At 45.5% G+C, this 17,274-nt stretch overlaps 1 pseudogene; it reads left to right on the plus strand.

Annotated features, from left to right (window-relative positions):
- LOC147736565 (G2/M phase-specific E3 ubiquitin-protein ligase-like) overlaps window positions 1-17,274 on the plus strand; it is a 71,594-nt pseudogene that overhangs the window by 33,818 nt on the left and 20,502 nt on the right.

Raw genomic sequence — 17,274 nt, forward strand, 5'->3', positions numbered from 1 at the left:
TATTATGTGGTTATCTTTTAGAATATAAAGTGTGCCATTCACTATTTGAAGAAGAGAGTGAACTTATCGACAGAAGTTACTAATGGTCACCTGCTCAGGATAATACAGGTACAAACACTATTTGGTCCAAATTGCGTGACAGTTAGAGAAGAGGCCAATAGGTTGCTATTAAAACTTCATGTTTTTTTACATCCTATACAGATCATTAACAGAGCCCTGATGAGGGTTTGGGGAGTAATGGCCCGAACCTGAAACGCGTCGGCAAATTCAACAAGAGCCAATTATTTCATCTAGTGACCTTGATTAAGGGACAAAAGCGTTGTTGCTCTTGTTATAAATTTTGTCTTCATAGGATTGTAATTAATGAAATAACCTAGTGTGTTTCGAATTTATGAAATAGATTTTTGTACATGTTTGTTTGGATGTATTTTGATTGACTTCTTCATGTTTTTTCTTTAGGTGTTGTCATGATGTTTTATGTGAATCTGAAATGTATTTTACTAATTGAATAAGATTGTATGTGCCTTTTTCGGTATGTGTACTCCTTTTTCTTGCCTTTAAAAAATTCCAGGAGTATATCAGTTTCTATCAAAATATATGAATAAGAGATATAAATAAATGTACCAGACCAGATTTAATGAATTCTTTTATTTGGTCGTTGTTCAAAATCATATTGTACGTAGTGTGAGAAGGCGGCAATTTCTGTGTGTTTGTTGAGAGTCAAGGTGAGGCAAAAATGAAAGATGCAGTCCTGTAACGGTTCCTTGGGGGGGTCAGCACGTGGAAAAAAAAAAACAACACTGCCCATAACCAATGAATAGACTGGGAGGTTAATCAATGTGGGACTGTGTGGCAAAGGGAGTTTCCCTTCTCCATTGGAGGCACCTCAGAATTAGGACTTTGCCTCAGGGGGTGCTGATAGTAGTGGATGTGCAAAGGGTCTGAAGCAGGGGTCTCCAACCAGTCGATCGCAATCTACTGGTAGCTCGCCGAGACCCTGTGAGTAGCTCGTGCCTAGTGCTGCTCAATTTAGTAGCCCTGTTTAGGCTATTTAGATTTTATTCTGTCTCATTTGCCCCCCTCACCCAATCCATCTGCTCAGAATGGCTTTGAGATTAGCTGGGGTGGGGCGGGCCGAAGAGGATGTCGTTCCTCTCTTGTGCAGAGTCTTGTGACTGCTAGCTTTACGCGCCCCCTGCCTTTTCCTCAAAGGCACCGTAATGTCCATTGTGCGAGTGCGACGGGTGCCAGTGGGTACCTCAAGCAGGTGTCGCAGGGCGGAGCATTGTGGAGCTGGTTTGCAGGTTGCACAAGCAAGAGAGAACTGCCAGGACCCGCGCGTACAACCTTCCACCCATTCCCACCAGAAGCAGGAGGTAAGCCACGATCCCTGTTTGTGCTGTAAACACAAACTCCCTAAAACCATGGAAATCGCCGGACATGCCCTGATAATCCTGTATTTCACAAGAGTTCTTGCTTGTGCTGTGAGGCAACCTGTAGTCATCTATGTAGTGTAGATTGCTGCTCTTGCACACAGATTCAAGTCCAGATGGGCTGTTGGGAACTTTTGTAAACCGTGGCGGTGACTGGTTTGTGTGATTAATTAACGGACACATTCCCTGGCCTGGTCTGTGCGTGGTATTTCCCTCCGAATACATGATTGGATGATCAGTGATTAGCACTGGAGCTGGATGGCATAAAATTGTGTGGGCCTGTGGGGCCTGGGCCAGTGGATACAACCGTACCTCAGCGAGGACCCTCTCTTTGGGTGTGTTCTTCCCCCGCCCGTGACCCACAATGTTAGACTGGTTGCACTGTGACTGACTGAAAGGAGAGCAAATTAAACAAAGTGCCACCTCAGTTTCATTCCCATGCCCGAAACTATCAAAACAGCCCCAATGTGGTTTGATGCTGCTCAGATTGGCCTTTGACTTTTGAGCTGGGGCGGGCCGAAGAGGAGGACGTTCCTCTCTTGCAGAGTCTTGTTACAGTTTGCTTCATGTGCCCCCTGCCTTTTCCTCACTGTCCATTGTGCGAGTGCGACAGGTGCCAGTGCGGACCTCAAGCAGGCGTGGCAGGGCGGAGCATTGCAGAGCTGGTTTGCAGGTTGAGCAAGCTGGAGAGAACTGCGGGACCCGCGCGTACAACCTTCCACCCATTTCCATCAGAAGTAGGAAGTAAACCACGATCCCTGTCTGTGCTGTAAACACAAACTCCCTGATACCCTGGAAATCATCGGACATGTTCCGATAGTCCTTTATTTCACAAGAGTTCTTGCATGTGCTGTGATGCTACCTGTAGTCATCTATGTAGTGTGGATTGCTGCTCTTGGACACGGATTCAAGTCCAGATGGGCTGTTGGGAACTTTTTTAAACCGTGGAGGTGACAGGTTTGTATGATTAATTAACAGACACATTCCCTGGCTTGGTCTGTGCGTGGTATTTCCCTCCGAATACTTGATTGGATGATCAGTGATTAGCGCTAGGGCTGGATGGACTCTGGAATCCTCTGGACATTGGTCAATAGCAGGGGGCATAACATTGTGTGGGCCTGTGGGGCCCGGGCCAATGAACACAACCGTACTTCAGCGAGGACCCTCTCTTTGGGGGGTGTTCTTCCCACACTGTTAGACTGGTTGCACTGACTGAAAGGAGAGCACATAACACAGCACTTTTCATTTCCATGCCCAAAACTATGATAACAGCCCTAATATGGCTTGATCTATTTAGCGCTGTGCTGTAACTCTGTTGATCCAGTCATCGGTGGGCAGCAGGTTCCCTTTCAGCACAGATCGCCAGAGCTCAACTGAAGTGTAGAGATCTTTCTAATCTAGCATTTGCCTGCGGTGACTGCTGACGGAATACACGGCCCCCTTCCTCATCACATCTGATTGTGTTTGTTGCTGGGTAGTAGAGACATTGCAGCAGCTGTCGGACACAATGAGAGCCAAGAGAGCAGCTCCTCTGGCTCCATGGCTATCATTTGTCATTCGTCTGAGGTCGTTAGGATAAAAATGCATGCCATTTAGTTCCTCGGGTTTCGTAAGTACGTGGCTGTTCAGAGTTTTATGACGTAGTTTGCTCTCTGGTGAAAGGTCCCCACATTCTTAACCGATTATCATTCTTTCTCTTCCAGGAATTGGTTTCTTATCTCATTACTAACACAGTGAAAAAGTTCCCAAGAATCCTTGTCTACGGTCACACGACCACCATCCTCTTCAAAATACTGGAAGGAATCGTTCTGCGCCAAAATAATCCAGTCCCGTCTCAGAGCACTGGGACCACATTGCGGTGGAAGCTTGGGTGCTCCTTTGTCTTGCAAGCAGGTGTCTTTTTAGCGGTGTCAGCAGAACACACAGTAGTAGGCCTATTTATGCTAAGAAGCGGAATAACCTTACCAAATTGACAAATTTGAGCAGTTGCGGGGGCATTTCCCGCAGTGTACAGTAGGAGAAAATAATATGGAAGAAAAATAGAAAATTTGTATTTGTTGGTATTGAGACCTCTAAGTTTGCAGTTGCTCTGAATTGTATTTTTTTAAATTGCTTATTGCACTTTATCCATTTTTTCACTTTATTATTGCACAATGTTTGATCCATATATATATGTACTTTAGTCAGGGCACTCCTCAGTGGTGCAGTGAACAGGTGATTCGATTATGTCTTTGCATCCACATTCTTGTCAGGGTTTATTGAGGGCCACCATTGCCACCCTGGAATGTTGTTCCGCCCCTCAGCCACACCGCACGTGACTGCTTCAGTTTCAAGGGGGTGTGGGGCGCAATAGATAGTGTCCTCCAGAGTTCCACTCCGCATTGTCAAAAACCACACTGAGTCCAGACTCCAATCCAGACACACCCACCCCCAGGCACCAGAAGCTGTTCAGTACAGGGCCAGCAAGCCACCTGGGCCTGCACCTGCTCCACCTCCTCACACAGCTCACAGTCCTTAGCTTCGTCACCACTTTCCAATCCACTCACTGGCCACTGCGCTCTCTGTACAGGCATCTCTGGCTTCCCAGCTCCGGTCTCTCCACAGTGAGGCCTTGACTGCTCCCGTGTGGTGTCGTGTGGCCACTGAGGATCTTATTGGTTATTTTTGGAGCTGTTTGTGGGACGATTTTATTGGTTGGTGGTCTGTGCCAATGCTTGTCTGTGAATATTTGGCTATTTGTGTGCCATTTTTATTGGCTGGTGGGCTGTTTTTTATTGTTAATTTTTAAGATATTACCAAAGAAACATTGACTGCTGCAAGCACAACTAGCCTAGTCTTCCATACCTTGAAAAACACCTCCTATGACCTATACAACATGTCTTTACAAGTTTAAAACTTATTTTGCAAATGTGGGCCACTTTCTTCAGCTATTTGATTTGCTTATATTTAACAACATAACATCAAGGTGTATTTGTAAAGCGCACAATTACCCGAAGGTGTCCTGGCGCTGCATAACAGATGTTTATTGTTACCCAACTCAATGCTACTCACTTTATCGACCTCAAATGGACGAAAGGCTGAGTGGACTCACCGGGATTTGAACCTGTGACCATATCTATGAGGCCATTAAAGGCCACACATGGTGGCTTTGTGTGGCCTCATAGATTTTGTACAGTGCACCCTCAACTTATGCATTTCAAGGCGCTGTCATGTCTGATAATGAAGAAAGGGGAGGCATTGTGTTGCACTGTATTATTAGCGCATAGGGCACACATACTCAATGTGTGGCCCTGAAGCACTTACCTACATGGGCTGCAGGCTTTGCCATGTAGGGTGTCTGGTGGAAAGTGTTTTCCTTGGTTTGTGATCCTATGTAGAAAGTGTTTCCAAGGCTTGCCTAATGAACAACAAGGTGCGCTTATTTAATGTAATATCTGATAATAGCATAATTATAAAACGTTATCATTATGGGGCACACTGTACAGTGTGGTGCAGGATGAGGTGTGAGGCAGATACGCAGTTACTGTTTATGATTTTCAGTCTGCTGCTATACTAGGTCCCATTGGTATTTCTTGTGGTTGTATTAGTCTGCTAGCAGCCTTTTCTGGGTAGTACAGAGGTGAGCATCACACAGTTTGCTGAAGAGTGGAGACCTGATTGGTCCCAGGTTTTCCGGTTTCATGTTGTAAAGTTCACCCACTGGTTATCGGTATCCTCCTCTCCCTCCTAGACTAGAGATGCTGTGTCCATTTTTAGTGCTTCATTGAGTGAATTGTGACCTGTGGCCTACTGAAGATTAATAAACACAAGCAGAGCACCAGGGCAGTGTTTAGAGGAGCGCGCTCAACGACCTGACTGTTCACAACAGGGCCAGTCAAAGAACTATTCATCATTATACTGAGACATTCTCACTCATAAGTATATTGGGATAATCAGATAAAATTATTCCTTGCCTCAGTCAGCTGTGATTCAGAAAAGGGGGTGGTGATGAACAGAGTGTCTGAATTAAGCAGACCACTCTTACCCAGTCCAAAGATCAGGGCTTGATCCATCACCATTTTTTAGCTCACTGCACCATCCCAGCTCAGAACTTGGCTATATGCAAATTAGTCTGACCCTGGCCCAGTGCATCATGGGAACAGGGCAGACCAAACTACCAAGCCAATTCTTATACTGGGAAGGAAACAAGCTACCGGGGACCGGTTTCTGGCATTTCAGCCGTCTTCGGCCCGGCTTGCTTGAATCCTGATGGTGCAATGAGCTAGGGACTCACATCTGAGTATACCCTCCCACGCTTATGGTGGACAAAAATGATTCAGAAAAGGGGGTGGTGATGAACAGAGTGTCTGAATTAAGCAGACCACTCTTACCCAGTCCAAAGATCAGGGCTTGATCCATCACCGTTTTTTAGCTCACTGCACCATCCCAGCTCAGAACTTGGCTATATGCAAATTAGTCTGACCCTGGCCCAGTGCATCATGGGAACAGGGCAGACCAAACTACCAAGCCAATTCTTATACTGGGAAGGAAACAAGCTACCGGGGACCGGTTTCTGGCATTTCAGCCGTCTTCGGCCCGGTTGGTTCTGAGCTGGGATGGTGCAGTGAGCTAAATAACGGTGATGGATCAAGCCCTGATCTTTGGACTGGGTAAGAGTGGTCTGCTTAATTCAGACACTCTGTTCATCACCACCCCCTTTTCTGAATCATTTTGTCCACCCTAAGCGTGGAAGGGTATACTCAGATGTGAGTCCCTTGCTCATTGCACCATCAGGATTCAAGCAAGCCGGGCCGACGACGGCTGAAATGCCAGAAACCGGTCCCCGGAAGCTTATCTCCTTTCTGGTGAAGAATTGGCTTGGTAGTTTAGTCTGCCCTGTTCCCATGATGCACTGGGCCAGGGACAGACTGATTTGCATATAGCCAGGTTCTGAGCTGGGATGGTGCAGTGAGCTAAAAAAACGGTGATGGATCAAGCCCTGATCTTTGGACTGGGTAAGAGTGGTCTGCTTAATTCAGATACTCTGTCCATCACCACCCCCTTGTCTGAATCGTCAGTCAGCTGTGGTCAATATTTAGAAAGGTGATTATTTATTGGTTTGAATTGAAATGTGGGTAATCCCAGTCACCATAAGACTGAGGTCACAGGGCTCTCACAAAATCTGCAACTGTCAAAGAATATCATTATGTGGAGTACTTTTGAAAGCTTGTCCTAATTCCAAAAAGTATAATGTTTGCTACAAATGTAGGAGTACCCAACATAAATGATTTGCAAAACTTCCTCTTTTGTGAATTGGGTGCTTGGTGTGGTACAATTTGAAGTCATGTTCTTACAGAAGCTATCTAAGGTCCATACAAGCCACAAACTATGGTTTGGTCATAATTAATGGAATCTCAGGTAATTTGTGAAAAGCAGCCCTCCTGTGTTCATAGTTAAACATAGCAAGGTGAGTGAGTTATCTCAATTTCCAACGGTGCTGTTTAATTTACCAGCATGGCTGCTACTCACAAATGGTCTACAATACATTATTATTAAAGGTGTCCACGTGGTATTCTTGCCTGTTATGGATTATTGGATGTTGACTTCATCAACATTTTTACTCTTGCTTACAGCCTTAACAACTAATCATGGTTGAAGAGTCAGGTCCCTCCAAAAAGGCAAAGAGCAAGACTTACCACTTCCAGCAAGAGTGGGAGAACACATTTTTATTTACACAAATTAAAGACAACTGTGTATGTTTAATCTGTGGAGCAAAAGTTGCAGTGGGAAAAAAGGGAAATGTTGAGAGGCATTTTTCAACAAAGCACATGCATTTTCAGCGGAAGTTCCGTAAAGGAAGCAGCCTGAGGCCACAAAAAGTAAACAAACTAAAATCTGCATTGCAGACACATCAATCATTTTTTTATAAAGCCCACGAAGAAAGCCACTGCGACAACTGAAGCATCCTTTGTAGTTACGCATCACTTGATTAAGCACACAGCAACATTTTGCAGATGGAGCTGTTGTGAAGGAAGCAATGCTTCTAATGGCCAACTCCTTATTCAAAGACTTTAAAAATGGCCCTGAAATTATGTCTGCCATTTCAGATGTGCAGTTGGGGTCAAATACTGTGGCAAGAAGGGTATCTATCTGCATTATCGGCAAACATGATAGAGCAGTTAGAGCACGATTTAAAGATATGCAAATATTTTTCTCTTCTATGTGATGAATCCGTTGATGCAAACGATATTGCACAGTTGGCAATGTTCGTTAGAATGGTTTTTGAAGATTTTACTGATAAAGAGGAATTTTTAACTTGGTTGCCTCCGAAAACCACAAACAGAGGATCTGACATTCACAATGAGGTGAAAAATTATTTTGGGAAACAAAATGTCCCATTGAAAAAGTTAGTGGCGATAAAAACTGATGGTGCACCCGCAATGATAGGGCGTCATTCTGGCTTCATAGCCATTTGTAAAGCAGATTCAGCTTTCCCTCCGTTACTGAACTACCATTGCATTATACATCAACAAGCAATATATGCCAAGGTAAGGGGGTTTGATCATGGGAGGCCTGTTGTATTGACATCAAGAAAAAAAGAACTAAAGAGAAGAGTCTTCAGCATCTTTCAAAAGTCCTTCTGTTACTAACAGTTGTTAGAGCTGAACAAGAACAAAGCAGTGTGTACTTCAGGGTGAGTTTCAGACACCAAGAAAAAAGTAGCTGGAGAGAAGAATCTTCAGCACCTTTACAAATGTTTATTTGCTGCACAAGATGAGAAAGAAGCAGTGTTTACTGGAGGCCTGGTGTATTGACATCGAGAAAAAAAAGAACTAAAGAGAAGAATCTTCAGCATCTTTCAAAGTTCTTTTTAGTTGAATAAGAACAAAGCATTTTGTACTGTAGTCCTGGTTTAGTGACACTCCTACGAAGTAAAGGGAGCAATGAGAATACAACTGTGAACATGACTGGTGCCATAAAAACCTTAAAGTCAAAACGGAACCTTCTGAAGAATTCAGAGTGGAGGACAGAATCTGTACTAAGTTTAGCTTATCTGGCAACTGAAAAACATAGCGATCTTGTCAAAGCTACAGTAGACAAATCCATCTGCAATTGTGATTCAGGAAAGTTTTGCACAGGCTGACTGCAGCGTACTGTGACTACTTCACTACTATAATGACTTCTTTGGAACTGCATTAGAGGACATCATACAGTTCCACCTTGAAGGTAAGATTGCTTATCCTGTTTGTTTGTTAATTGAGCTGCATTACAATGATTATTTCAGTGACAGCTATTGAAAGGTCCTGATTTTGAAGCTATTATTTTAAAAGGTCGTAAAGTGGTTTGACAACACAACACAAATCCAAAGTCATTCCTTTCAGTGTTTCTAGGGAACTTTTAAGTATTGTGTTCAAACCACAGTATGGTGGGCTCTGATGGAATTAGGTTTTTTAACCTTAAAGTTAATTAAACTGGGCGTGGGAGGTCTCTCGAAAAACTGCGGGAGTTGCTTGGGATTTGGTAGCTCATGACGATTTTCACTGACCAGAAGTAGCTCTCACTACACAAAAGTTGGAGACCCCTGATCTGAAGAAAGAAGGGTGACAAGATAAAGCTACCATTTTTCCACATGCCCAGAGAGGCCAGGAATCACCCACAGCATTGAAACGTTGGGTTCAGTGAACAGTGCCCACGCCACTACCCACCTCTGAAGTGCCAGAATCACAGCACCTATGGAGGATCCACCACCAGTGATGGCCCTAGTGCCTCTCGTGCCATACTCGCATACTTCTGTCACCCCGCTGCCACCCTTGAGTCAGCTAGCTAACCCGCAACAGCTGCACCTCATTGAAAACCATGGCAGAGAAACCAATGGGGCTGTGAAACGATCGCTACTGATGCACTTTGGGGCGATGAACTGTACAAACTTTTCGAGACCTTACCCAACACCGGCGAAGACGGTGACTATGACTCGCAGCTGTAGACACCCTAAATAGGCATTTTGACAGATAGATGAATCCCAACTATGAGTGCTTCAAGCTATGCCAAGCCAAACAGATGGATGCAGTCGGTAGACATGTTCTACGCCCTGCTGCAGAAGCTTGCACGCACGTGCATGAACATCGACCAACACCAGGAGATACGTGCGCAGATCAATCAGGGCTGTAAGTCTGTGGCACTCCAAAGCAAAATACTCCATCAACCAGGGATCTCATTGGACGAAATCTTTATCCTCGCACATTCATACAAACTCTCCAACTGCCGGGCGGATGAAATGGAAGCAGCCAGGACCAGAAATGCCAATACATCACTGGCCATGGAGACAACTGCCATTAAAGAGGAAACGATAGACGCCATACAACGGCGCCGGAGCCCAACTCAACTGCAGATTACCCTGGGGAAAAACCCCAAAAAGTGTGGATACTACGGTTTCGACCACAAGCCAACAAACCACTGCCCGGCGAGAGAATAAACATGCTCCAGGTGCGGCAAGAACAACCATTAGAGGAGGTAGATAGAGAGGACGTACCACCACCCTTTGCCAATTGACGCTCAAAGGCCCCATCAACCGAGGGGCATCCCCACCCAAGGGGCCGCAGCACATTTCGAGGTAATTTGGGCCTAATGCTCTCCCTATCTTTTGTAGATGTCCCCACATAAACAGCCCTGAGGAGACCCCCCATACATAGTGGGTCGAAACGTCGTCGACAACTTTACAGAACAGACCATCACACAGCCAGTGTCACCATATACCTAGGTTGGAGACAAATGTACAAATTGAATGGTCGATTCTTGCTTTTATGGAAACCCCTTGTAATTTGTTCACTGTATATAGTCACACTGTTTGCTTCCATGTTTCACTTGGGGACACAACGCACAAAGTGTAGCGCTTTTTGAATTTAAGAAAGTGTTTTATACTATCTTATTGTGTATTTATGAAAACGTTAAAGATCAAACTGTAGAGTGTCCATTTTGTCCTCTGATATTATTAGGGTCTTTACAAAACTTACTGCCATTGCGTGTACTTATTGCCAAACATTTTTTCATATTATCCACAAGAACCATTGTTTTCTTGTATAAAACTAGTACCCTGGTTGCTTGTGAGTAGGGTTCCCCTGTCCTCAGCTGTGACATATGGAGGCACATGGCCTGGCAAACAAGCCTGAGAGAGTCAGACAACATGTTCCGGAAATACATTGGATGAAGATCATGCTGGTGAACAAGAGCGGAGTGTGGCTCCAAGAAGTCAGAGATATCAGTTGCACCTGAATATCAGCGGCGCCCGTATCTGGCACCCAGCCAGAAGCTAAGAGACTTTGTTAATGTGTATAAAAGTTTAGTTACATATATATGCTTTGATTAAAAAATTGGAAGGGAATTAGAGAGCCGCTCGGCCTTTCCCCCAAATTGTATCCTTGCACACACCTTGTGACTGGGCTCAGTCCGAGGGGATACATAAACGGGTGGTGATCATATGTGATCATTCGCCGAGCAGCACACTAAATGTGTGGGTCTTGTGTGCGCGCTGCACAGGTTTGGGCCTACCTCACACCAGGGTCTATCTGTCACACTCACCGGCTCCCTGTCCCAGCAGCACCCACGCGTGCTGCCACAGGAGCCGGCAACATGTATGGAGGTCTGCCCACTCCAGCGGGCAGCCCTCCGCGGTTGGCTCCTGCTTCATCTCGACACGAGCCCCGGAGAGCGGACCACGTGGGGGAGGCAGCGGCCCTCCCGGTCCTTACACTCAGGGAAGCGCGACGGCACTTCCCCACCTCAGGAAGCAAACGGGGCATGGGGATGGGGACCCACCCCCCACTTCCACACCTCAGGAAGCAAACGGGGCCCAGGGATGGGGTCCTGGCCTCTTTACCATGAGTCCGCCCAGGGATGGGGTCCCCAGGCAAGATGGAGGCACGGGGAGAAGGGACACATGCATGCCCCTCACCCAAAGTAATAATCACCGCAGCTCTCCCCCAGGCCCTGGTTCACTCCGGGGGAATTCAATCAAACGGCAGCGGAGAGCCACGCACTCCTGGCGAGGAAAGGTCAAAGGTTGCTGAACTTTAAAAGGGTATAACTTGGGCCAAGTTGGGCCGATTTAGACTATCTTTGGCTCGTTTTAATCCTGTAAACCAGCTTTACCCTTCCCCACCCATCACCCCCCTGGGCATTAGCAACAACCTTTCTCACCTCTAAAGTGATGCAGTCCGCCAAAAGCTGGTCCTTCTGACTCTCTGTTCCAGTTCTCCTTGGTGGTTTTGTTGGGGCTGCAGAAGCGTCTAAGGTACCCCCTACTTGTCCTCAGGGGGAGTAAGGGGCCAACCTCACTGGCCCTTGGGGATTCTTCACAAACAGGATACCACAGTAGGGCTAAAAGAGTCAGTCCTTTTCCTCCACCAGAAGCAGCAACTGGAGGCCAAACCACCCCTCACTTAGAAAAGGTAGCGATCCTCACACAGTCCTTCGCTCGTCTGCTTGGCAGGGTCCTCTTGTTCCTCTGCGCAATCCCCAGTCCTGGGGTTTTAGGTCTAATACTTAGACCCCGGGGCAGAGACAGCATTATGCCAAAGGAGACACAGCCTATTCAGGTGTAAGTACGAGTCCTCCCACCACTCTAACTGCAGACCAGGTCTATTCAGCACTGGGCTGAGTCCCCCATGCAAGGCATGGCACACCTCTACCCCCTTCAATGACTGTCTAGAGTGAATGTACATCTCAGTTCCTGTCACCCACGCACTGCCAGATGCACACAGAATCGGGAAGTAAGAAAATGCTCACTTTCTAAAAGTGGTATTTTCAAACACAGGATTTAAAAACCACCTTTACCAAAAGGTGCGTTAATAAATTCTGAGTTCAAAGATGATTTTCCTGTTTTGTCCCTAGGGAAAGTTACACATGTGAACATGGTACAGTGCAGTCCCATTATAAGCCTATGGGACAGATAGCCTTTCAACAGTGAAAAATTAAATACACTGTATTTTATTATCAGGACGTCACACACACTAGTATATGTCCTACCTTTCACATACACTGCACCCTGCCAATGAAGGTACCTTGGGCCTACCTTAGGGGTACCTTACATGAGAGGAAAAAGAATGTTTGGGCCTGGCAAGTGGATGCACCTGCCAGGACAACACAGTAGTTTACACATTAGGTTTGAGATGATTTACAGGGATACTCATGTGGGTAGCACAACCCGTGCTGCATGCCCACTAGTAGCATTTGATTTACAGACCCTGGCACACACCATGCACTTTCCTTGGGGCTTACCAGTAAATCAAATATGCCAATCATTGATAACCAATCATTGTCACAATTAACACAGAGATCATCTGCACTATATCACTGATCAACAGTGACAAAGTGCATTGAATCCTACAGCCAATAGAAATAAGGTCAGAAAAATAGGAGGCAAAAGGTTTGGGGATAAACCTGTCAAAAGGGCAGGTCTAACACACACCCTTACAAGGAAAACGTTTCCGGTTCCTATTGTGAGAGAGGCTCAGCTTATTCAAGTGAGGCCTGCCATGCTCTTTATTGCCATGTTGAGATATATTCGCATTTGTGTTAACAAGGGTTATTTTTTAAGAAATGCTGTTAAGATCTCTGAGGGGCCAGGCCTTAACACGCTTTCCATATAATGTTTCTACATACTGGGCCCGTCTCTCATAAACACCCTGATTTTTTTTACTGCTGTTTATTGTACTTGATTTGTCATCCGAATCTAAGAGACTGTGTTTTATATTATGTGTATATTTGCTCTTTTTATTAATTTTTTACTCTGTTTTATATCTTTCATGGTTGTTTATTTAACCAAGTAAAGAACGTATTACTTAATTACTCTCGGTGATACCACCTAAGCAAGAGTAAGTGATATCTTCTTGATATGCCCCGTCTCCATATTCCAAGAAGACAAAGTTTCAGGCACATCAGACTCTCCCAGAATTGCTACAGTTAACACCCTGACTAATAATATAATAGAAGGGGCCGTTCTGACCACGGTTCCACAAACAATCTAATACAGGAGAGTACCTAAACATAAGCATCCTGGATTAATACACTCAGTGTGGAACTGTTAATTGCACTAACTAAAAACCCACCAACAAACACTTTCAGGTACATAAGAGCCATCTTTAATATCATTCTCTCTCACCTTTACCCCATTGGTGTTCCATTCAGAGTGTAACTAGTGTAAAACTACAGGAGCATTAACTACAGTAACAGTTAATACTGTTTTAGTCTATTTACTGTTATACTTTTATTAACAATAAACTTACTGAACAAATATTTTTATGCAATAGATGGCCAAGCCACTTATTCTGCATCAATATGGTTTAGTTGCTGTTATTTAATCAAAATATCTGATTCTTACATTTTCCATAGATTGAGGATGCTTCCTCTCTTGAAAATCTTCAAGGATTGATTAAAAAACTCAGCACAATTCTAAGTGTAGCGGGTTGCTTTCCTCCATTAAAATCTCTGAATGACAAGAGAGAACTACTGGAAGATTTCATCAATTGGTACATTGTGGGAGGGCTGTTGGCTCACTTGTTAGGTACAGAGCTATTTATGTGGATATATGTTATAAAACTATATCAGTTTGATCTTGCAATACATGCATGTTCATTTTGGAAATGTAATTCCCATAGATCATTTTACATCCTACTGGCATCACACATAATCACTTTGCCATGAATGTCCCAGTCACATAATCAGAAATCAAGCACGTCATAGTTATCAAATATATTTTTTATTTACTTGGTTTCAGTTTTTTATTGGCATTTTGCAATACAACATTTGCAGAACTTCATTCAGGAGGCATAAACAGACGGCTAACAAAAGTAACAGGAATACCAACAATCCCCTTAGGTTTTACACACCCAACACAAATCAAAATACAGAACAAGCATTTTCAATGAAATAGGTCTCGCATTTTTTAGAGTTAGAACTGTTGACGTAAATGGTAATGTTTTATATATATGTCTTTTGTTTTTTAGTGTAGTGTCTCTATTTGTAGTGAAGTGGAAATATGTTTTTTTATTTGTTAGTAGTGTGTTTGTGTGTGGTGTGGACCGTATTTGTGTAATGTAATTATGTGGTAGGTTGTTCATTGGTAAAGGATTATGGTATTAAGAGATAGTAGTTAAAGAAAGTATGAGTGGCTACAGTAAAGTGAGAGTGAACTTATAGAATGTGTAGCTAGACCTATCAAGTTTATAGAAAAGTGACGATACGTGGAGTGGTGTGCAGCAGTGTTACATGGAGTGGTGTTGTGTGGAGAGGTGCTGCGTGGAGTGGCGTTGCATAGAGTGGCGTTGCATGGAGAGTCCGTGCTTGGAGTTGGTAGGGTTGTGTGGCGATGTGAAGAATGGTGCTGCATGTAGTGGGGTGCTATTGCAGCTGTGTTGAGTGCAGCGATGTGGAGTGGCATTGCATGGATTAGAGTGGCGCTGTGTAGAGTGGCTTTGCGTGGAGTGGAGTTGTGTTGCGTGGAATGGCATTCCGTGGAGTGGCTGCGTAGAGTGGTGTTGCCGTGAGAGGCAACGTGTGGCGTACCGCTGCTTGGAGTGGGGTTGTTTAGAGTGGCACTGTATAGAAAGGTGTTGTGTGTAGTTAGTTGCGGTATGCAGTTGTGTGGAGTGCAGCAGCGTGGAGTGGCATTGCGTGGAGCGAAGTGGCACTGCATAGAGTGGCATTGCGTGGAGCGGAGTGTCATTGCCGTGAGTCTCACTGCTTGGAGCAGTGTTGCTTTTAGTGGTGCTGTGTAGAGTGGCTTTGCATGGAGTGGCTTACGGGGTGCAGTTGTGTGGAGTGCAGCGGCATGGCATTGCGTGGAGTGGGGTTGCATGGAGTGGCATTGCATATAGTACACTGGTTACGAGTGGTGTGGCACTGCGTGAGGCGGAGTGGCATTGCCAGGAGTGGGGTGGCGTGGAGCGCAATGGTGTTGCATAGAGTTGCGTTCCCTTGAGTGTCACTGCTTGGAGTGGAGCTGCGTAGAGTGGAGTGAAGTTGCATAGAGCGAGGTGGTGTGGTATTGTCTGGAGTGATATTGTACTGAGTGGCGTTTCCTTGAGAGTCCCTGCTCGGTGTGGCTTTGCGTATAGTGGCGCTGCATAGAGGTATGCTATGTAGAGCGCCACTGCTTGGAGTGGCGTTGCGTGGAGTGGCATGCAGTTGCAGCTGTGTGGAGTGCAGCAGCGTGGGGTGGCATTGCGTAGAGTGGCGTTGCCTGGAGTGGTGTGCAATGGAGTGGTGTTGCATTGCGTGGAGCAGAGTGGCGCTTCGTAGAGTGTCGTTACCTTGTGTGTCACTGCTTGGAGTGACATTGTGTAGAGTGCTGTTGCCTTGAGTGTCACTGTCTCCAATGACGTTGCGTAGAGCGGAGTGGTGCTGCATGGAGAGGAGTGGTGCTGCATGGAGTGGAGTTGTGCTGCATGGAGGGGAGTGGTGCTGCATGGAGTGGAGTGGTGCTGCATGGAGTGGAGTGGTGCTGCATGGAGTGGAGTGGTACTGCATGGAGCGGAGTGGTGCTGCATGGAGTGGAGTGGTGCTGCATGGAGCGGACTGGTGCTGCATGGAGCGGAGTGGCGCTGCATGGAGTGAAAAAAGGTAAGGCTGAAAGACACATATGCACCGGCAGAGGATGCTTCAAGTGCTAATGTTCCTTGATCAGGGGTCTGCCTGTCTTAAATTCCATTCCATTGTTTGGTTCACATCCGGACACATCAATCCAATGTAAGTGAATACCATTACCTGGCTTTGGACACTAAATCTCAGCATTGAGCTCTCCTACATGTTATTTTACAGTTATGGTGACATGTGTGCAATTTTATACATACATTTAAAAGAATGATGACCATCTGACTGATAAGGGTGTAGAGTGGCTGAAGTCAACTGCATCCTCTGTGCAGCGCCTTCCACACACCCTGCTGCCTCAGCTCTACTTCAGTGCAACCCCATTCAGACAGCCTGTGAAAAGTTCATGGAAAGGTAGCTGCCAGAAAGGTGAATTAAACTGACAAAAATCCACACATCTCGCCTCTTCTGACGTGTCACCATCGAAGGCTTTTTCCTTCTCTGTGCTGGGGCCCCGCTATCTCTTTTCGACACGTGTCTCCCCTGTGTGTTCATTTATGCATTTCTCACGCTGCGACTCACCCTGAAAGCCACAGAACAATGTTGATTATCCTCGGGGTCCCAAGTTCATCAGCAAAAACCTATTAGCTCTGTGCCGACACACTGGAAATAAGTGGCTTGTAATGGGGTTGAGACGCCTACAAAACGCGAGAGCCAGGGGGATCGGTAGGTCAGCATAGCCGGGAGGAAATTCTTTTCTCAGGCGGTGAGCAGTCTGACAGTGTGCTGTAGAGATGGTTGGTAGGGATGAATTTACCAAATGCAGTTGTCGTTTTTTATTTTATTTTGCTATGCAATTTCAAATACAAGTAAACTGGGCGGACTCGCACTGCCTGCTCAACGTAAACAAAAGCAAAACATGTTTTGTTGCAGAGTGCGCGTCCCTGCTCGTCCCCGAGCCAATACTTCATGGGCATTACCTTCGGAGAAAAGGTGGGACATGCGGCAACTGTTAGCCACTTGCAGGCTACCATTTTTTAACAACAAACAAAAGCTAATCCTAGGCATAGGAGGAGTCAGATCCCAAAATGCACATGTAACAGATCAGCTGACTTAAAAAACGAGGAAGAATTAAAAACCGAAACCCAGGACCCCCCCTTCCCAAAATAGAACACAGACTGAGAAACATGCACCAGCCATCTTCTCTTCATAGTCACAATGAGCATCAGCATAAACAGCGGAGCATTGGAGGTAGCTGACGTGTGTGTTTCCTTCAAGA

This window comes from Lissotriton vulgaris, chromosome 1_2, assembly GCF_964263255.1.
Source record: "Lissotriton vulgaris chromosome 1_2, aLisVul1.2, whole genome shotgun sequence".
NCBI lineage: Eukaryota > Metazoa > Chordata > Amphibia > Caudata > Salamandridae > Lissotriton > Lissotriton vulgaris.